The 23,269-nt window shown below is 32.4% G+C and overlaps 1 pseudogene; it reads right to left on the bottom strand.

Moving 5' to 3' along the window:
- Positions 1-3,907: 3,907 nt before the first annotated feature.
- Positions 3,908-17,436, bottom strand: LOC124372970 (annotated as a pseudogene).
- Positions 17,437-23,269: the final 5,833 nt, after the last annotated feature.

Here is a 23,269-nt window from a genome sequence, read left to right as displayed (position 1 = left end):
TGGAAAGGCATTCAGAAGCTATCTACAAAGAGTGTGCAAAAACTTATGCAATAAGGAAATAGTTACGAGCAGATCGTACACTTTCACTTTGACAGATGCGTCACTACAGTGATGGCTAAACAAAGGCATGGAGAGGAGGCTTTATTTTTGTAAATATTGTACGACTCATTTTACTCAATCAGTACAACAACACTCTGAGAAGCCATTTGCTCAGCTATGGTAAATCAAATACAAGACAAACAGTTTCTAAATTACTTAGTCTACTTTTAGGAATTCTACTTGGAAATGTAAAATGAATAAACATTTCAAATAATCAAAAACAAAATCAATATTAAGCACACTATTTTTACATTACACAAATGACAAAAAACCAGAAGAAAAGATTGAATTCTCCATGAATTTCAAGTAAAAGCGTTCAAATTATCCAAGTTTCTTTACAAACAAGTCATGAGCATATACTATGAATAGTGTAGCTCATTAGCATAGACTATGGATAGTGTAACTCATGAGCATACACTATGGATAGTGTAGCTCACGAGGATAGTCTATGGATAATTTAGCTCATGATCATGTACTATGGATAGTGTAGCTCATGAGGATATACAATGGATGATGCAACTCATGAGCATACACTATGGATAGTGTAACTCATGAGCATACACTATGGATAGTGTAGCTCACGAGGATAGTCTATGGATAATTTAGCTCATGAGCATGTACTATGGATAGTGTAGCCCACGAGGATAGTCTATGGATAATTTAGCTCATGAGCATGTACTATGGATAGAGTAGCTCATGAGGATATACAATGGATAATGCAACTCATGAGCATACACTATGGATAGTGTAGCTCACGAGGATAGTCTATGGATAATTTAGCTCATGAGCATGTACTATGGATAGTGTAGCCCACGAGGATAGTCTATGGATAATTTAGCTCATGAGCATGTACTATGGATAGTGTAGCTCATGAGGATATACAATGGATAATGCAACTCATGAGCATACACTATGGATAGTGTAGCTCACGAGGATAGTCTATGGATAATTTAGCTAATGAGCATGTACTATGGATAATTTAGCTCATGAGCAATGTACTATGGATAGTGTAGCTCATGAGGATATACAATGGATAATGCAACTCATGAGCATACACTATGGATAGTGTAGCTCACGAGGATAGTCTATGGATAATGTAGCTCATGAGCATGTACTATGGATAGTGTAACTCATGAGGGACACTATGGATAGTGTAGCTCATGAGGATATACACGGATAGTGTAGCTCATGAGCATATACTATGGATAGTGTAGCTCATGAGCATATACTATGGATAGTGTAGCTCATGAGCATATACTATGTAAGTGTAAACTTATGAGCATGTACCATGGTTAGTGTAACTTACACCCTAGAACTCTATATCACAGATCAAATTATTAATCGACTAGTGGAATTTCAGTCAATATAATATATTTATACTTATAAAAACATGTGAAACAGATTCAAGCCTGAGTACTCTATATTTGTGAGATTTTAAAACCTTCATGACATTGTGTTCCTGCACAGGCCAAAGCACTACTATCAAGATCTGTAAACATATTAAATGTACTATTCATATTTCTAGAGGATTAAAGCCTCCAATTTTATTATTTGTAATGAAGACAAAATATTTTTTTTTAATAGCCAGAACCTCTTTTTGTTTGCCAATGTCCAACACATTAAAATACATACTTTTCACCACATAAAAAGAGAAAAAATATATCTAAAAGTCACTAGCTGCTAAAATGAATTGTAAAGTAGTTGTATTTTCATTTACTTTTTACGCCTTCATTTGGCTTGATAATAGGATTTCCTTTTACATATTTTTTGTAAAACTACATGGACTTTTTCCCTCGTTATATGTTTGGAAAATAGACTATCTTTTTGTCAACAGTGGAAACCATATAGAACATTACAAATAAAGGTAACAATCCAATAGAATTTATTTTGTTTTTGAGACACTGTGTATGTTTTCTTCAGAACATAAAAAATATATCACATATGTAATACATATATGGAATTTGTTTAGTTTTGCCAAATCTTGTTTTGAACATAGTTGTTTTTTCTTTTTCAGGTAATGAAAACGTGGAAGATGGAATCTCCCCACCAGCTGTAGATGTTATTATAGAATATAAAAAACAGAAGTGTGTTCAATGCAAAATGTTTTACAAGAACGTAGTGTGACAAAAATACAGGAAGAGAATAATAATGATAAAGAAAACTTATAAGGATTTCATCTACATTTGCCTCAGATACTAATTACTTAGTTTTCCTTACCTGAGAAAATTTTGGCTATTTAAGACAACATATGGAATAAGGTGTATTGTATCCTTATATATTGCATGCTAAATTGTTGCATAGTTTTATTGAGTTAAAAATAAGGATTTCAGTGTTATTTAGACATTGTGTCCCATAGTAAATTTTTAATGGTGAACAATGTGCACTTTGAGTATTGTGACATAATAAGTTATATTCAATTCAAAGTGAAGATAATCCATTGAGAATAATACATTGTACATATTGCATTTAAAAATAGATTTCTTTCTGTATGCCTAAGACTACCAGGTTAATTTAATTTACATTTGATAAAAAATATGGCAAATTAAAAAAATATGATGGCAAATATCCGAAATCCTATTATTCTTTTAAATAAACCATCGTCAATAACAAACTTAAAACACAGTATATTTGGCTATTGTTACAAAAACATGATTGCCTAATAATTCAGGTTAATGCAAGATTAAAATGACCAAATGATGGATGTTGAGTTACAGTTGTCAGTAAATTAAAAAGAAAAAAATATTTGTGGTGATCAGCAACATTAAAATCAAACAAATTAAATTTTAACAGACATATTAAATGAAAATGTTCTTTCCAGAGAAAACTTTGCTAAAAGATATTATATTTCTACAACTAATTAAATTTAATACGATTTATACTAAATAAAAGTTAAAAAAAGATTTGATACTTTGAACGATAATTTCAACACTCTAGGAAGACAGGGCAATTTTAAGAGGTTCCATGTAATATTTGTACATACAATATTTTGATTCTAAAGTCATTTTCATTATCTTTTTTTTTAAGATGAGACGGTAAAGATATGACTGACATAGTGATAATAATGAATCTAATATTTCTATAAATTTTCACGATATAAATAAACAAAAATGCACAATTTTTCAATCCAAATTAAAATTAAAACTGAAACTATTTTGTTTAAAAGCGTTTTACTTAGTTGATAATTTTATCAAACCAATCAGGTAATACTCAGAGTCATTTTAATTTGTAAATAAATAATGATCTAAAACAATGTTGTAATTCAAACATTTCCAGTGCTTATCAATTGTTTGTTTGACATGAAAACTTATTACTTTAATGGTATAGTGGAACTTGGTTAATTTTAAAGTTCAAGGGACTAATAAAATAATCAAACTGTCCAAGATATTTAATTATGCAGATTTCATTACAATTGTATAAAATTTCAAGAGATAAGTATAAACATTTAAATAAAAAATGTTTGAATTATCCAAGTTTGTCTTATTAGTGGTTATTCAGTGTAATTTTTTCCTTAATTTCAAACTTTAAAATTGAAAGCAATTTAAATACCATGTACCTTACGTATATATTTAAAAAATGATTTTATTTACTAAAAAATATATTTTCTCAGAAAATTGTAGTATATTTATGTTTAACTGTGTTAAGTACTAAATATATGCAGTAATAAGTGAATGTATATACATTTGAAATACATTGTTTATAAAGTTCTGTTCATGTTTTAAAAACCTAGTCCTATTATTTAAAAATGCCATGCAGTTTTTGTATCAAGAATATTGTATTTTTAATTTGAATTTATTTTTATTCAAATAGGTACACTAATACATTTTTATAAAAAAATATGAGATGGCTTTATAAATATATCTTTTGCATATACCTAGTTAAAAGGGAGTTTTAAAATAATATTATATACACTATACACATTTAAATTCATTGTTATTTAAACATTATTGCCTTCCCCTATTTTTCCTCTCTGTAACTAGATCCTATTCATCGATAGTTTTAATGTTAATTTAAAGCACCAATGGCAAGAACAATGAAAAACTAGTACCATGCTTCACTCGAGTGGCAGGACCTTGTAGGGGTTCAGGATGCCCTGAGGATCAAACAGGTGTTTGAGCTGGAGCATGGTGCGGATTGCAGCGTCACTCTTCGAGAACTTCAGGAACTTGGTCTTCTTGAAGCCGATGCCGTGTTCTGCACTGATGCTGCCCCCTCGCTTGCTGATCCACTCGAAGACGAAGGGTTCGATCTGAGCGAGCAGCTCCGATGAGAACTGCGGACTGCAGATGTTCAGGTGGAGGTTGCCGTCTCCTATACAAACACTTCCGTCATCAATTTATGAAAGGTAAAAAAATTTAAAAAATATTCCAAAAACATGACTTTGGATAAATGCTTTAACCCTGGCAGATGAAATTCCTATAAGGACAGGCACTATTTTGCGAGTTGTTTATTCCCCTTCATTCAAATCTATGTAGAATATTTATTATTGAAGTAAAGTACACACTATTGTATATACTATTTTTTAGTACAAAACAAGGAACATTTATATGCAGTTGGATATATTTTTTTATTTAAAATTAGATTTTTGTTTTTTATTATAAGTAAAAAAAAACTGAATCAAGAATATCCAAAAGTAAAGCCTTATATAATAAATTAATACATTTTTTTCATTACTTTTCAAAATATACAAAATGTCTTAAGAAAGGTTTTTTTATGCAAAAAATGAAAAATTCCACCTTTCCCAAAATTTTAAAATGTTTTTGGTAAATACTAAAATATTGTTTTTTTTTTTTTTTTTTTTTTTTTTTTTTTTTTTACAAAAAATGACATATATATGTTCTAACATTTTTAGATAGTTTCTATGTGATTATTATATATTGAGATCTTTTCTATGTTGCAGAGCATAAAAGTTCTGAAAAGAATATATATATTAAAAAAAACTTTTAAATCTAAAATGTTTGTTGGAAATCCTACGAAGTGAAATGAAATGAAAAATGTCTTTATTTACAGAGGCGAAGTTAGGACTTAAAAGTCCTCTCTACCACTTAACCTCCAAACAAAGTAAAGAAATCATACCTATTACAACATTGTAACTGACACGTAAACTAAATCACTTTAATAATTAATTACATATTGGATTTAACATAATAATGTATATATACCAATTATAATTAAAATAAACCATTTCGATTAAACTCTAACATAAATCTCTTTAATGCAACAGGCAACTAATAAAACTATCCTATCCTAATCAGCATTCATTCCTCATCCACGCAACTTACATACAGTTACCCCAAGTGTGACCACAAGAACCACCAACCGTCACTCCCGCCTAGTCCGCAGCAGAAAGGCCCTAACCTCTCCGCCCCAAAGCGATCGCGCTTCTCAATACTTCTGATGTTGTCTGGGAGAGCGTTCCACAATCGACATGCGGAAACAGTGAAAGATTTATTATATAAGGCTGCCCTATGAATTGAAGTGTTTTGTTAACAAATAAAATTTGCAAAAAACACATAGTATACTGTCAGAAAATGCTAAAAATGAAGTAAATTTATTATAATAAAAACTCATAGTTCATCTGACTTATTTACTAGGTCACTCATAGTGTTCAATAAATAAAAAATGATGAAATAAACATTACTTGTAATCTAGGCATAGGCCTAGGTATAACGATTTTTATATCACAGTTTATCCTACAAACCTGTGAATGTCACAAAATTTGTATAAAATAAATGAATCACAAATAAACCCTTGATCACAGTATAGTTTATAGGTAAAAGTTTAGAATTCACAAACAAAAGTTTAAAATACGAAATGAGTAATGCCGGTGGTGCATCAATCAATATGGCAGCCATAGTCCTCTCAAAGTTATAAAGTTCCATCGTACAGTAAACCCTTAAATTTAACTGTACCACTTAATGGAAAATTTCACTACATGGAAAAGTTTGATGTCGTTTAATACCAACACAACTCTAATATTACAAAATATATATATATATATATACTAGCGGCTAGTGAAACTAGTTGTCTAACATTACAGAAATGTTGCAAACAATGGTTGCGTCGAAAGTTTTTCTTTGCAAGATATATTAACAAAAAGATGTTTGAAGCAGATGATCTTGTTCGATAATAAATTCTGAACGCAGTGATGTTGCCAAACTCACTCCTAAGCGAAGTTTCTCATGGCAAAAGTATAGGGAAAAAAGTTTCGTTTTTTGACACTCTCTTGAAGTGCACGACCAGACATGGCAAACCAACATTTGTATTGCAACTTTATAATTTTGGTGCCTACTTATTACGCATTATTATTCAATAAACTATACATCAAATTAATCAGTAAAACATCACAATTAATTTGATAAAATATTTGTCCTACTTAAGTTGTATTTCCGATAGCAATAGTTTGATTAAATAGATGACTGGCAAATCGACTAGTGACTAGTCGTTCAACATTGAAGAAACATTTTTTAGTGACTAGTCACTAGTCATTTTACAGATGGAGGGTTAACCCATTGGCCTTGTATCACGGAACGGTTCCATGACAGCTAGTCTGGGCTCAAAATTTATATCACGGAACATTTCCGTGACAAGTACAGCGCCATCTAAATAATTTTTTTTAAACTCCTTTTTCAACCAAATGTTAGTATAAATTAGACTTATATTGTTGTAACACATAAGAAAACACTGCAATACTACAGTTAATTGAAATTTAAATGAATAATAAGTTACTATAAGAATATTAGTGTACTACAAGAGAAAAAAATCAATATTCTTGGAATTTTCAGTATTTAGAAAAAACATTTATTCTGATAAACTATACATATATACATAATATATATATATATATATATATATATATATATATATATTATATATATATATACACATATTTTAGTATTGATAGGTAGAGAAATACATTTCAAATAAAATAAAAGCAACAATGGGGTATTTTATTTTATATTATTTGAGTAAAAAAAATTTAAAATTTAAAAAATTCCAAAACTTTTTAAATTTGTACAGCATTATTATTTTTAAATTATGACCAAATATATCACTATCTATCTATTTATTATTAAAGCCCATTTCATGTTAATCCAAAAAGATATAAAATATAACCAAATAACTTGAAAAATAATTTTTTTTATAAACATAACAAAACTCTTACGTTTTTAACATTTTTAATAGGATAACTCCAGTTGAGCTGATAGTAAAAATATGTATAAGCCAATGGGTTAATATAAGCCAATGGGTTAATATAAGCTAATGGGTTAATATAAGCCAATGGGTTAATATAAGCCAGTGGGTTAATATAAGCCAGTGGGTTAATATAAGCCAATGGGTTAATATAAGCCAATGGGTTAATATAAGCCAATGGGTTAATATAAGCCAGTGGGTTAATATAAGCCAATGATGGATACCATTATTATATAAATTACCTGAAGATACAAAAGTGGACAAATGTTTAAATTTGACAAGCACTGGTCAATGGGAAACTTCAGGGAAGTCTACCAGCGAAAGTTGACATAAAACTAAATTGGATTTTAACCTCCCATTTACCTCACTTATAACTCGACACTCAGGAAGTAGTGTATTAAATACGAGAATTGCCTAAAGCAAATCTGACAAATATTATATTGCACAAATCGAATTGTCAAAATTGAATTTTAATGCCTCGGTTAGTATAAAAACTGTTATTTAACTTAAACCTGGGAATTATTAAAAGTAAATATCTTTTACAAACAAATAACCACTATGAAATGTATTGTGATGGACTGCTACAAATTTATTTCTCTATAGCATTTATATAGAAAAATGATGTGCTTGAAGTTGAATAGTGTGCACATACAAAAGTTGGAGTGGATCAGCTAATTGTAGTTTCAGTAAGATGACCAGGAAGGAGAAGCTACATAAGTAAAATACTCGTAGTATAGCTAAATCCAAATGTTTCATTATTTACACTACTGAGGCATTAATTCCGGTATCCAGTAAGGTGTATGTCTGTAATAACTATTATTATCCCTTTGACTGCTGTAGATTGTGCAGCTAGCCGAGCCAGTTGCACTATGTTTCTCTTAGCTGAGCTTACTCAGACGGCGTGGCATGGTGATAGTTTCATTAACCTTTGGTAACCATATACTGTATATTACTATATTGTTGCTTTTGTTAATTATTTTCTAGTGTATTTAAATGTTATGCTTAAAACCCTTTTTTTTGAAGTGTATTGGCCTATTTTGATCAGGATATTAATAAGGCAGTTCAGTTGTTTATTCTACAGTTGTTTTACTATAGGTCAGGTTTTCTATAATACAATCCTATTTTTTTTTATTTCATGGTATTCTGAAAAACATGAAACAAAAGTTCTAATGACAAAGTAATTCCTGCTCCTCCCACTCCAGTTTTCCCCAACTCCCCTCCCGGCAAACCCCTCCCCCCCTCCTATAAGTATAAGTTATTTTTAGACTTGCAATAATCTTTACACTAAGGGAGCACCTCCCACTCCTCTAGTCATTCTAAGTAAACTGGAGTGCTCTTCTTAATTTTAATTAATGATGTTTCTTGTAATGTTGATTGTTTTTCCACTGTTTATGCAGATGATACCTCCTTGGTTTCTTGTCACAATAACATTAATTCTCTTGAAGATACCTCTCAGGAGAGTTTTGACAAAGCTGTTAACTGGTTTACTGTCAATGGTCTTTTTTTAAACGCTGAAAAAACTAAAAAGATGATTGTATCATTGAATAGTACATATCAATCTGATGAATACTTTGAGAATGTAAATTTGTTGGGTATACACATTGATTGTAAATTATCATGGAAATGCCATATTGAGTTTGTGTGTAAGAAGTTGTCTAGAGTCATATTTTTACTATGAAGTTTAAAGAAAATTGTTCCTAAGGTCTATTTAAGAATGGCCTATCTTGCTTTTTTTGAGAGTACTCTGAGGTATGGCTTGATTGTTTGGGATTATGGTGTAGGAATTGGAAATGTTTTAATTTTGTAAAAGAAAGCTCTCAGGATCTTGACCAACTCCTTGATGCAAGAACACTGTAAGCCCTTGTTTGTAGAAACAGGAATTCTTACTGTTGTTAATTTGTATATTTATGAAATAATTAAGATTGTGAGAAAGGATATTGATAGTTTTAAGTCCAGGTCGGTAATCCATGTCCATAATACTAGGTTTAGAAATAAAATCGATGTAACAAGATGTAGATTGACAAGGACACAAAAATATCACCATACACTTGCTGCAAAACTGGATAATAAGTTGCCAATGTGCCTGGTAGAATTAATATGTGATAAGATGTTCTCCGACAGACTGTATAAATGGCTTAAACTGAATCCTATGTATTCTGTTGATGAATTTCTTGAATGTGAAATTGTTTTATAATATAATAGGCCTATTTTCCAATTTTAATATATGTTAGCTATCTGTTCTTTGTTACACTACTTGTTAGTAATCTATAGCCTCTATTCTTGTTAATGTTCTTGTTAATTTGAATTGTTGCTCTGTGATGACTCAAAATTTTATATCTGTTATCTTATTGGTTATTGTTAACTGGTTTGTTATTTGTAATTTTGTTATTTGTTATGTGTAACTGTATTTCAGAAGGTTACCTAGAATATTACTTGAGGATACAGTGAGGATCTACCAGGGGCTAATGCAAGTTATTATTTTTTGTTGTCTGCTCTCATTTTTGAATTTTTTACTAACTATATATATTACTGCTGGTTGTAGTAGTTTTAAAATTTCTTGACAAGACCTATTGTAATTTTTGTAATTGCTTAATGGTCAATAAATATCTATCTATCTATCTATCTATGAAGCTATCTAACAATCCTCTCACCCCAGTATATTTAGGAATAGCGATATGGTGCTCCTTGACATCCATAAGGTTTCCCACATTTAAGTGACACAGCACTTTTTCCCATACCCAGTAAATAAGTTCCAGTGGTAAGTATAAACCAGTTATTCTGTTGTTCTATATTAAAAATTTAAAAAGTCTTTTGATAATGTGCCAGAGACAGACAAGTTTTGACATTATAATTCGGCAGTTTCCTTTTAACCCTTCCCACCCCGTAGACGGTTATATTAGAACGGTACACTTTGACTAAAACGCCAAATACAGTTATATCTGATACAGTATTATAGATTATGTCTTTTGGAGAATTTTTTAGTTCACAAAATGCCTTCGAAATGCCTGGTGCACGCTCTGTGTTTATCACGGTTGTCGAGGAAGTATTTATAAACGACCTTCACTCTGCGGCAGAGAGAGGGGAGCGCCCTTTGTCTAACTCCGACCACCTGCTTCTCAGTTCTGTGTTTCCTACAGACCAAACCAAACATACCCGTGGCGTGTATTACTGCTTTCTTGGTTGTTACGAGTGCGTATCTACTACATATCTTGTTATTATTCTTCATCGTGTGGTAGTGTTGTGATTAGTTTGAAATATTTATCTTGTTTTATAGTAAAATATAATTACACTTTTCAGTTTAATTACAGTTCACAAAGAAATTGAAATTGATTTGAAATAAAAAGTTTTGTAGTCCTTTTTTATTTTTTATCAATAACTACGCTAATTTTGAGTAAAATGCCCTGTTTTATACTTTTTTTTGCTTTTCCCTTTTATATACTTTAGCTATGACAAAAATTAGCTTTGAACTTGAAGAAACCAAATTTTTTTACTTCTCTTGGCGTTATAGGAAAGTTAATAGATTTATTAGTGGCGTGTGAAGGGTTAAAGAAATCCTCATACAGGCTCTAAATTAATTTAGATATTCCAATTCAGTTCCAGTTTTAAATGAGGTTATATTTTACTCTTCCCATTCCCTGTTTATGTGGTTAAACTATAAAAAATAATTACATTTTTAACAAAAAACTATTAAAAACACTTTCTTACGACTAAATTTTTAGTTATATCTAATTTTAAAACTATGAATTGTTGAACTATAAAAATAATTACATTTTTAACAAAAACTATTAAAACACTTTCTTACGACTAATTTTTAGTTATATCTAATTTTAAAACTATGAATTGTTGACTCAAAACATGGACAGTACCCAAATGACCATAGCCGGAGACGATCTGAGCCTCGGAGCCTTTGAGCCTCTCCTGCAGCACGGGAATGAGCCGGTAGAAATCATCGTGAGGCAAGGAGACATCATACTTGTAGACAAAGCCATTCCTTAGCAATGCCTCGGCGATACGCTCCCGCAGCTGCCAAATGTTCTGGAAATTCAATGAATGTTTACAAAACTTTACATGCCTGTGTAAAATTGTATTTGTGGCCAAACTATTCCTTAGCAATGCCTCGGCGATACGCTCCCGCAGCTGCCAAATGTTCTGGAAATTCAATGAATGTTTACAAAACTTTACATGCCTGTGTAACATTGTATTTGTGGCCAAACTATTCCTTAGCAATGCCTCGGCGATACGCTCCCGCAGCTGCCAAATGTTCTGGAAATTCAATGAATGTTTACAAAACTTTACATGCCTGTGTAACATTGTATTTGTGGCCAAACTATTCCTCAGCAATGCCTCGGCGATACGCTCCCGCAGCTGCCAAATGTTCTGGAAATTCAATGAATGTTTACAAAAATTTACATGCCTGTGTAACATTGTATTTGTGGCCAAACTATTCCTTAGCAATGCCTCGGCGATACGCTCCCGCAGCTGCCAAATGTTCTGGAAATTCAATGAATGTTTACAAAACTTTACATGCCTGTGTAACATTGTATTTGTGGCCAAACTATTCCTCAGCAATGCCTCGGCGATATGCTCCCGCAGCTGCCAAATGTTCTGGAAATTCAATGAATGTTTACAAAACTTTACATGCCTGTGTAACATTGTATTTGTGGCCAAACTATTCCTTAGCAATGCCTTCTTTGGAATACACAATCTGTCAGGAGGACATAATTTGCCAATCTAATGGAACAGTTTGTAATATACTGTCTTTGCGAACTAAAACACTTTGCCAGTCTCATGGAACGGTTTGGAATACACTGTTTTTGGTGGCAAAGCATATTTTGCCAGTTTCATGGAATGGTTTGGAATACACTGTCTTTGCGAACTAAAACACTTTGCCAGTCTCATGGAACAGTTTTGTAATATACTGTCTTTGCAGCAATTCTAAAACACTTTGCCAGTCTAATGGAACTATTTGGAATACACTGTTTCAGGTGTGAAATTTATCTTTCTAGTTTCCTGGAGGATTAGCTTTGGTTGTAAATGAACATTATTCATAAATGCGGTTCTGTTGCTTAAAGAATGTTTTAAGCTTAACTGAATAACATAATTTTAACCATTACTTAATGGAGACATAAACATGCTATCAATTTTTTGAACACACAATGTATGGTGTTAGTTTAAATAAAAGTTTATGTAAAACCTTTTTACAGCCCCCAACACATGGTTACTAAAAATTGGCCTGTCTTATTATGCAACAATTCCTTTCATGCTGTAATATAGATATTAGACAACATGACAAATTATTTATAAACTTTAACAAGTTACTATGAATCTATACAATTATTTAATAATTCATTGCATATATTATTGACGAAACTCAATAAATACAAGTAATTAAAAGCAATAATGAAAATTGTGTGATTGCAATAAAGATACCTGCATTCTGGACGGCTCATTAGTGTACGTTCCGTCAGAAACAAATGCCCTCGCCCATCGCACTCTCCAGGAAAGCATTGAGTTTTCTCTCCTCATCGTGAGAGGCATTAGAGCCTGAAACTTCGATAAGTACGTAGAACGGGTGGTTGGCCAGCGGATTGCGTACCCCCAGTGTATCGACCACAGGACCAACACAATTTATCGTCCATAAGCTCGCATGATGAGAGAATTTTCAGACAACATAGTGCGCGCCAGCCGAAACGTGCGCAGAGCATGTTCAAAATCCACCACACCCTGCATCAAAGAACACATCTTAACAACAAACACAACACCACATCTAATTATGCGTACCATCAAACCATACTGTTACATTAGCTTCAGGATAAATATTTACTAAACCATTTATTCTTTATTTAAATTTTGTTATTGACGATGGAAGGTTTTAAAGGATAACAGGTTTTCGGACATTTGCCATCGTTATAGGTTATAAAAGTTACAACACAACATTTCGAGGATTGGAATCTATCCTCTTCGTCAGGTGGGAGAGGATTAAGAAAAAAAAACTAACAGAAATAAGGGAAAGAAAAGGGTTCAAACATACCGAAAAGATGCTTGGAGTCCAGTCCAGGCGTTGTCACTGCACAGGATGCAAGTCCCCCTTTCACTGGCACCACATAGTGTCGTCTCAAACAATAGGACAGGAAGGCGATAGTCAGGAGGGGGAAGAGGTAAAGGCGAGCCGCTTATTTTTTGTATGTATTAATACCTCCCCCACCTGATGGAGAGGATAGATTCCAATCCTCGAAACGTTGTGTTATACCTATTATATAACCTATAACGATGGAAAATGTCCGAAATGCTGTTATCCTTTTAAACCATTTAATCATTACTGAAACTAATTTGAACGCTATAAAACAAATCTAAAACTATTACGAATATACTACTAGAACTAATATTCTACACAAATACATTAGAAAATAAAAAATCGTTGAACCCTGTTTTTTCCGGTCATTGATTAGACTTTTAAATGTCAATAAATAAGTCATATCATCATCATCATCGTCAGACGTTTCCGTTCTCACGGGTCGGCCGTACACAGCCTCCTCCACTTTAGTCTATCGTTCCAGGTCTCCTCTTCATCCACCTGTATTTTCTGTAGTCCCCTTCTCTCTATGTCTTTCCACACTTGGTCCTCCCCATCTTCCTCTCGGTCTTCCTCTTGGTCTTCTTCCTCCTTCCTCCTTCTCCAGTGCTATTCTAGGCATTCTATTATCTCCCATCCTCTTCACATGGCCCCATCCACTGTATTCTTCTTCCTTCCATTGTCTCTTGCAGTGAAACTACCTTCAAATCTTTCTCTAGTTATTTCGTTCCTTATTCTATTCTCTTCTTGTAGTCTTCTCTATCCCTCTTTAAAAATCTCATTTCTGCAGCTTGCAATCTGCTTAAATCATTTTTAGTCCACGTCCACGTCTCTGCTCCATATAATAAAATTGGTTGGAAATAAGATTTATACATCAATACTTTTGATTCTTTCCCAATGTTCCAAACTCCACACAATCTTCTTTTACCATATTGAAAAACTTTCCACTCTTTCCATATTCTGTTTCCTATCTCTTCTCTTATTGTGCCCCTATCTGTTTATGATACTTCCTAAATAACAGAATTCCTTCACCTTTTCAAGTCTTTTTCCTTCAACTAACACGTCTTTTGTTATTTCCATCCCTTCTCTCTACTTTCATTACTTTACATTTTTGTATGTTCATCTCTAAACCATATTTCTTCGCACTTTTGCCCATTTGTTTATATTTTCAATAAATAAGTACCAAGGATAACAGGAAAATCAGATCAGTGAAAATACTGACTTCAGCGACTAGCTGAGACCTCTTCAGTTAAGATCTGATCTACCCAAACCAACAAGCACAACCTACAATAAAGTAGTTCAATCACAATGAATCAATAAGATTGGAATTGGAAAGATGTGGTAAAATGAATTTTCTTCTTCTAAAATATGTAAGATACCAGCAATTTTGGTTATGCTTTGCTTATTGGAATATATGGCTTCATTACTTAAAATCAAACAATTCAATATTGTACATTTTTTCTGTGAGGTCATGAAATTACAGGTAATGAAGAAGATTAAATGTTGAATTAGAAATCCAATTAAAATGGCAGTATTAAATTATTTTCTTAGATAGTAATTATTAATAAAGGTAGTCAATACTTGTGAATTGAATAAAAATATATTCCTAACCTATGCTTCTATGAATGATTCATGAAATTTTGCACAGAACATAAAACACTAATTTGTACATAGTATTAAAAACATTGACAAAACTCAGTTTTTTGAAATTTTTAAGTCAGACTCATCTTAAGACAATTTTTTACTACGAGATGTAAAACACAAATTACCCAATAATGCCAAGCTCACGGACTGAGGTTTTTGGCGGACACTGGATTGCAACTTCAGTGAACGATCCCTAAGGTTCCTTCAGAGCCAATAAACAGGTTGCTTCAGATGGTATCCTGTGTTGTCCTTCTTGAGGGTGTTCATACAGTCCAGCACCTCTCCATCAGCCTTCACCTAAAGCTAAAGCACAATCAGAGCAGTTACCACTGCCAACACAGCAGACCAACAGACCCCTCAGAGAGTCCAAGTCTTCAAAACAACCCTAAGGCCCCTAACAATAGGACCTTAAAACAAGCGGAATATCCAATCACAGTTATATCTTGCATGCAACGTCACATTCCTTATTGTATGCAATAAAAATTAGAGAGAGTAATTCCAGAATATACATCCAATCTGTGACAGAAGTAGGAGCACATTATTCCAAAATGGGAAAAAATGGTTCTTTAGAATAAATTGTAAACCTATTCAACTTTTGTACCCTACATTAATGTTGGAATTCAGAAGTCTGTAAATCTATTAAAACAATTGGTCACTAATTATAATTTTTTTCAAAATATATTTTTGCGGCACTAAAAAATAGCTTAAAACATTTGAAACACCCTTAAGGGCACACTTCTAAATGTACCAAGTTTATTAATTTATTTTATTTAAATATATTCTAAAAAAGTCAGAATGGATGTTTGGCAACAGGAAAGAGTTGTAGTAAGATGAGTTGGGAAAGAGGTTAAAACAACTGGCTGGGATGAAAAGAGATTACAGATAATAGGTGAGTGACTGAAGGTGGACAAAGAAGAATAACGTAACTGAGGGAAAATAATGTAGAAACAAGGCGTTGGGCAGTGAACTGTGGTAAAAAGATACGGACAAATGTAGAAGAACAATCTGACTTACTGCCACAAGACCCAACGTGTTAGCTTGGAGGCTTCCGTAACGTAGAAGCCTCAGACCTCCTGCATTGGTAGCGATATTTCCTCCTATGTGACAACTTCCCTTGGCTCCAAGGTCCAGAGGCATCATCAGACCATGCTCTGCCAAGGCAGTGTCCAAGGCCTCCAGAACACAGCCTGCCTGACACACTATACTGCCTGTGAACATACGCTTCCAAGTGATGAGGAATGCTTGTATATCCTGTATCTGCAAATCAGGACTTTTAGAAAGCTCATAAAGAGCTGAAAGACTGTGATGATATGGAGGAATGAAAAAAACTGGTAATATTCCTGACTGAACAGAAAAATTGAAAAAAAAAATCCATCTAAACCATGCTTACTTTAGGTAAACCATATTAATGAGCAGATTTTTTGTTTAAAGATAACGTCACACACAAAAGGAAGGTATTTATCTAATACAAACTACGGTTATGTCAATTAAGCTAATACATAAAATAACTTGGCCTACTAAAGTAAAGCTAATACAAAAGAAGGTTGATGATAAACTAACAAATTATAAACACCTCCGGTTCATAATTTTACCGTTTGAAACTAATTTAATTCAAAATTAGTTCTCTTAATTAAATACTTGACAAGGTCAAGTGAGATATTAAAATTACTTAAAATAACTACTGTATTTATTGAGGAACTACGATATTTTGGAACTACGATGTATATTATCTCACCAGGAATATCATTTATCTTGATGATTTGATTCATCAGAGATGTAGAGAGGATGACCTCATCGAAGACGGGAACACTGCCTCCGACCAGCCGCTGTGTTGCCATCCTTGAGGACACACGGCCAATTTATGCTGATTGCAGACCTTGAGTATGGCAGATACTTCTTCTGTTGTCTTAGGCTTCAACACCCACACTGCTGTAACCTGTGAAAACACCAGATATGTGGAGAATGACCTCATAAGAGACAGGAACACTGCCTCCACCAGTTATGTGCCTCTTCCCTGAGGATACATGGTCAGTTATATTGACTGCCAGTCTTAAATATGTCAGACATTTCCACTGTATGTTGGATTTCATAAACTTTGTGCTGCAGTCCTCGGACATATACATTTAAACAATAAATCTCTCGTCAAATAATTACAGCAATCTCATGAACATAAAATAAACATTGATCTGTTATACCTCGAACCATTTTAATCCAGTCCACATTGTAGCTATCCAATTCGTCAGGGTCTGTGAGCACTCGTTCCTTGCCCAGGATGCTCTCAAACTGTTGAACATGAGAGTCGTTCAGCACTGCGAAGTTGCCTCTCTTGACCGGGTAGACATCCTTAGTTAATTTTATCTTTGGCTTCTGTAGAGCTCTGCAGGACCAGTGGAAGCCCACCCCTAGGGCTGGCCTTGAACAATGACATCCTGAAACATAGTATTATCCTTTGTACGAGTCTACTACCACATCATAGATGTATATTTTAAGGTTTGTCTTTTGAAGTCCCCCTTCCTCCAATGATTAGGAGTTTCCTGTACAAGTAAGCCCTACTGATTTTCATTAAATACAGGATTTAAGGTAACTGTTGTCTGTTAATAGAGCTTGCTTTCATCTTCTTGCTAAATTTGAAGAGAAAAATCAATTCAACTTAATATGTAATCTGACAGCATTATTTCCTGACTTTTTTTATTTGCCGTCCAATTTTTCAATAATAATGGTAAAAAATCCCCCCCAGTAATAGCTTTTTTGGGTTAAATATCTAAGTATATCGAGAGCAGTATGTAGGCTTCACAATTTTGCACAAAAAAACAATGATTTTAAGGTGTTTTTTCAATTTTTCTCCGTGTATCCCAAGGAGTACCTAAACAATTAATTTATCTTAAAAGTTAAGCAATCGTGCGCCCGACGGGGTTACACGATAGTCTGAGATATTTATTTAAGCACTGGATCAAATTTAACAAAATACCAAAAAAAAACACAATACGGACATATAAAGCAACGTGTATTCCATCGGATGCCGGCGTTGTACCCGATCGGGTACATGACGGCAGTATGTACCCAACTGGTTGTACACATCATCAACGTGTTAATTACACACTTCTAAAAATGTAAAATTTAATTCCAAGTGATATAATGCAGGTCGATTTATACAGACTGTGAGTACTGTTGGTTTATAATAACTTGAGGTGTTTTAAGTAATTTGAAGCAAGATGATAGGAAAAGATTTAATTCTCCCATTCTGTTTCAGCACAATGTTTTGCACACTCCCACTCTTTTATGCCATACTGCTAATAAAATCTCTATACACATATGTATTAAAATGCATGCTTCAGAAAGTTTTCTTAGATTTGGAGCACACTCTGACGTCTAGATTATTGGATGTGATAGATATGTAAGTTAATGGATATCTACATACATATATCGTTATTAGCAAGCTACTTAGCTCTGGTTTTTTCAATATTTTTGTTTGTTTGAACACAAACTATAATTAAATAATTAGCTCTTATTATGTTCCAGGAGGTATGAAAGTAGCAACAAAATCAAGATTCGAATGTAAACTCACGTATGATAGGACCCTCGTACAATAGGAAGATCTGTGATCTACAGGCTCCGAGGGTGAGCGTATTTTTCCATGAATCCAATTTTGAAATTTTGCAGATGGTTTTTCTATGCCCTATGATAGAAAATATGCAACATACCTTTATCCAATGAATCCCCCTAGTGGAGGAATACAATAATCATCCATTTTTAAAGTTGTCTGATTCTGACTAAAAATGGGTTTTAATGTTTATTTTCTACGAAAACATGCAAATTTTGTATCCTTCAAAATTACTTTGGAGGGTCGGAAAATCTTGCCAAATGATATGTTCAGAGGTGTGGGGGTAAACGTACCTTGTACTAGTTCCATTAAAACGGGAATGTACAATGCACGGAATAGATAATTAAAAGTGAGTACGCTCAAAGGATCCTCTTTTGACAGGTTACCCTCAGATTTATGTAAGTTGTCTGATTTGACCAATATTTTTTCTGAAACGCTTTTAATATCTGTGTTTAAAAAACTCATACAAAAATTTTCATCCCCCGTTCTTACTTGAAGAGGAGGGAGAGTTGGAGAAAATCTTGTCAAAGAGTAAACGGGGGGATGAAAAATTACTGTGGAATTTTTTCTGTTTGTCTATTTGGACATTGAAACACATGTTTTTAGAAGCGATTTGGTCAAAATCTAACTAGGCCTAGCTAATTTTAAAAAACAGGAGTCATAAAGTAGCACGATTTAACATCGTTTCAGAGTCTCAACAAATGTTCTTCTTACTGTTTATTATAGTCACATTTATAGCCACTTGTCATATGGTGTCATTCTTCTGTGATAACCTTTTGCAAAAAAAAGCTTAACGTATAATGTGTAGAGCTAGGCCTAGAGATCACTGTAGGCCATTATTTACTTAACTACAACTTCTCACACTTCTAGCAGTGAGACTGTAATAAGCGGTCCTACATTTGTTATTCAATCGTCATTATCGAACGATTCGGTGTATTACCCAACTTCCGATACTATAAATAAATCGTACAACAAGAATTATTATGCTTTAACAACATGAATGATACATTACAAAAAAAAAAAAAAAAAAAAAAAATAACTCAACAGTAGCATTACAAATAACAAAACCAAATTTAACCAGGACCACATGTTGGAGATACTTTACAACACTAACAGCTTTCCCAGATAGCTGTGAACAACCGCTTTTGTGAAATGTAGGAAAGGATTCTTACCCGACAGGTGCACTTTTCTGCGGTACAAACAATTACAAAGATAGTCTGATAGACAGTCTGCCAGTATTTCACTCCTCAACTTTCTATGACTGCTGGCCAAGAACTTTCAATCTCAAACTCATCGCCATTTTCAAAGTCTCCAAAAAATAGATATTACATTGTATATTGTGTAGGTTAGACATTATTATAATTTATCAATACGTTGAAGGTATATGTTAAGTTAAATAAATTGTAATATTGAATTATTAATTTGATAGAAAACAATCAATATAAAACAACCAAATAATGAGTGTGTAGGCCGCTTATTAAAGTCTATACCTCTTCCGGTTATTAGATCGTTTATTGTATGTAAAAAATAAAATAGAAGAGTAGAGTACAATAAGCAGATCAATTTCAAGCAATTAACTTAAATAATATATATCAACAGCTGTAAAAACTTTCAAAATAATACACATAAGGTCATATTTCAATTTTACATAAGTAACATTTGATTATTAAAAATAGCAGTCAATTTTAGAAAACTACACGACATTGCTTTGAAAGATGATAAGGCTTGTTTTTCGTGGCTTCAACATGTTGGACTTTGTACCGAAAAACCCATTATGTGGAATTTGTGGGCAGAAACAACTGTAACCTGTGAGAGGAGCAAATATGGTTGTCTTCAGTTTTCCTAATATTGGTTATAATAATTTGTTTGATCACTGTAAATTAATATCATAAAACATATGATTGTTTATTGAGAAACTATAGATACTTTTTATATCGATTGATAGTCTAGGATTTGGAGATGCAAATAGGGTAGAGTAAGATAAGAGGGCCTGGTTTTTTTATATCGAAATTTGCAAATGATACAACTTAATCATAACCATAAAATTATATCATCATCGATACTGATTAATTATTTTGAACAATTACCTTAAATAATTTTATATCAACAGGTGTAAAACACTTTCAAATAATACACGTAATATTGCAATTTTAAATAAGTAACATTTGATTATTAAAAATGGCAGTCGATTTTAGAAAACTACACGACATTGCTTTGAAGGATGATAAGACATGTTTTTCGTGGCTTCAACATGTTGGACTCGTACCGAAAAAAACCTATTATGTGAATTTTGTGGGTAAGAAACAACTGTAACTGTGAGAGGAACAAATATGGTCGTCTTCAGTTTTCTTCATTTTGGTTATAATAACTTGTTTGATAACTGTAAATATTAAATTCATATTTTTAATTTAAAACATATTATTGCTATTCATGACTATAGATACTTTTATATTGATTGATAGTCCTAGGATTTGATGATGCGAATATTAGGTATCAATGATTACATTATTCGATATAAAAAACCGGGTCCCACTTATCATACCCTACCCTGCAAATATATATAGGTATCGATGACTTACATTTCTTTGATATAAAAGGACCAGGAAAACAATTCCATAAAAACAACCAAATAATGAGTGTAGCCGCTTATTAAAGTCTAACTTTTTCCGGCTATTAGATCGTTTATTGTATATAAAAAAATAAAATAGAACATTTTACATTGTGTGAGAATCTCCATAGGTACTCTAGCAGACAGGAAAACAATATAATTTTTTTTTTAAGTTTAATAAATATTTCAAGAACTCTTAACCCTTTTAGTGCCAACGTCCTAAAATTAGGACGTTGGATAATTGTATGAAGATTGCCAGCGTCCTATTTTTAGGACGTCGGCAGTTTATGCATAGATTGCCAGCGTCCTATTTTTAGGACGTTTTTGTAAAAAAAAGATTAAAAATATATTTATTAATAAAATAAACATATCAGTAAGTGTTTTGGAATCACAATAAAACAATCTTTCAATATTACTTTGTTTGTAAATTCATACGACAAAACATAATAGCCGTATTTGATTTTCAAGTTGGCTAATCTGTTTATTTTGTTCTATCACCTGTTGCTGATCGTCAGCTGTGATCAGTTGTACTTGCATTGTTTGTGAAAGTTTTGATTTTAGTACAATCTGTTTAGTTTTCTTATGTGTAACCATGAAACGTTCCCATTCACCAGTTAGTGAAAACACAATACTTCAAATTGTAGAAAATTATTATCTCTCTGACAGTTTTGTGAGATATGATATTTTTGTTTCATAGATTTTTCTATGTGTACATATATGTAAATAGTTACTTGTTATTTTTAGCGTTTATAAGTGAACAATTAATTTTTATTCTTTCAAAAAACAAGATACGATAATGAAAAGTGAAAATATTTGCAAGGTTGGCTAACTAATATTGTTATAGTAACCAAAAACATTAGTTGACATTTAATTCCACAAAATGGAATGTTTTTCCTGGTAAGTAATAAATTTTTACATGTTTTTTTTAAAGTTTAGCATTTTAAAATTTTGAGATTTTGTTCAGAATTAAATGAGAATTGAGTCATGTACCTAATGGTTGTGCTAATGTGATTTTTTATGTACTGTATTTCAAGTCAAACTCAAAAATATATATTCTTTTTTATTTTTTACTGAGTAATTTTTACTTAAAAAAAATAAATAAAACAAATTTGGTTGTATAATTAATTTTATTTTTGAAAAATACAATTATCTAGGAGTAATATAAAAAAAGAAATATGAATTTATCCTAAAAAATGGTCCAGTTATTAGAGTTTTTTTATTAAAGAAAAATTGAGTAATTTTTGGCCAAAAGTGGCTGGCAATCTTGGTACAGACAGGTGTGTGAAGGCCTGGCACTTTCAGTATAACTGTAACAAATTATGCTTGGCACTAAAAGGGTTAAAAGCTTAACATTGCTAGGTTATTCTAACAAATTTTGAATCTGGAGCTATTTACTCAGATTTATCTTCAGCCTACCTTAATATATTGTTAAAAAAGGTGACAGTTATATTTTCACATTCCACTCTTGATAGAGAAAAATACAAACATATTTGTTAATGACACACTAAAAACAACTACCCACTTTCCCTTTCTAGTGAATTAGGGATGTACTGTAAACAGTAAGACCAAAGTACAAAACAAACTTAACAAACTGATAGATAAAGCACGCACATAAACCTAAATTAAACCATGAATAAAAGTCACTACCACCAACAGCTGTGCAGGTCAGGTCAGCTGACAGACAGCTGATTAATGTGTAAGATGCAGTGGCGGATTCACTGACAGTTCTTTTCCAAGTAGTGAAAAGATAAATATATGAAAATAATAGAAGATTAAAATAAATATATTGTCTAACTATATGATATTTTAGACGTTCTTAATAAAACAATAATATTCTCATTTAAACATAGTAATCCAAGTTTTGTGAAAGTTACGAAGCTGTAAACTGTAAATTTTAAACAAAATATAACTTCTGTAATATTCAGACGCCCCTGACTGTAAAAATGTACCACCGTGAAGTTAGCGTCACTTTATCGTCCAGACCGTCTAGTGCATCAATGTTTGCAGTCATCAATATCTGAAGGCGTTAACAAAAATTCACGGGTGGTGAAAA

This window comes from Homalodisca vitripennis, unplaced genomic scaffold (assembly GCF_021130785.1).
Source record: "Homalodisca vitripennis isolate AUS2020 unplaced genomic scaffold, UT_GWSS_2.1 ScUCBcl_4506;HRSCAF=10717, whole genome shotgun sequence".
Taxonomy (NCBI): domain Eukaryota; kingdom Metazoa; phylum Arthropoda; class Insecta; order Hemiptera; family Cicadellidae; genus Homalodisca; species Homalodisca vitripennis.
Note: the sequence above shows the minus strand (reverse complement) of the source record. Positions and strands in the feature narration are given on the sequence as shown.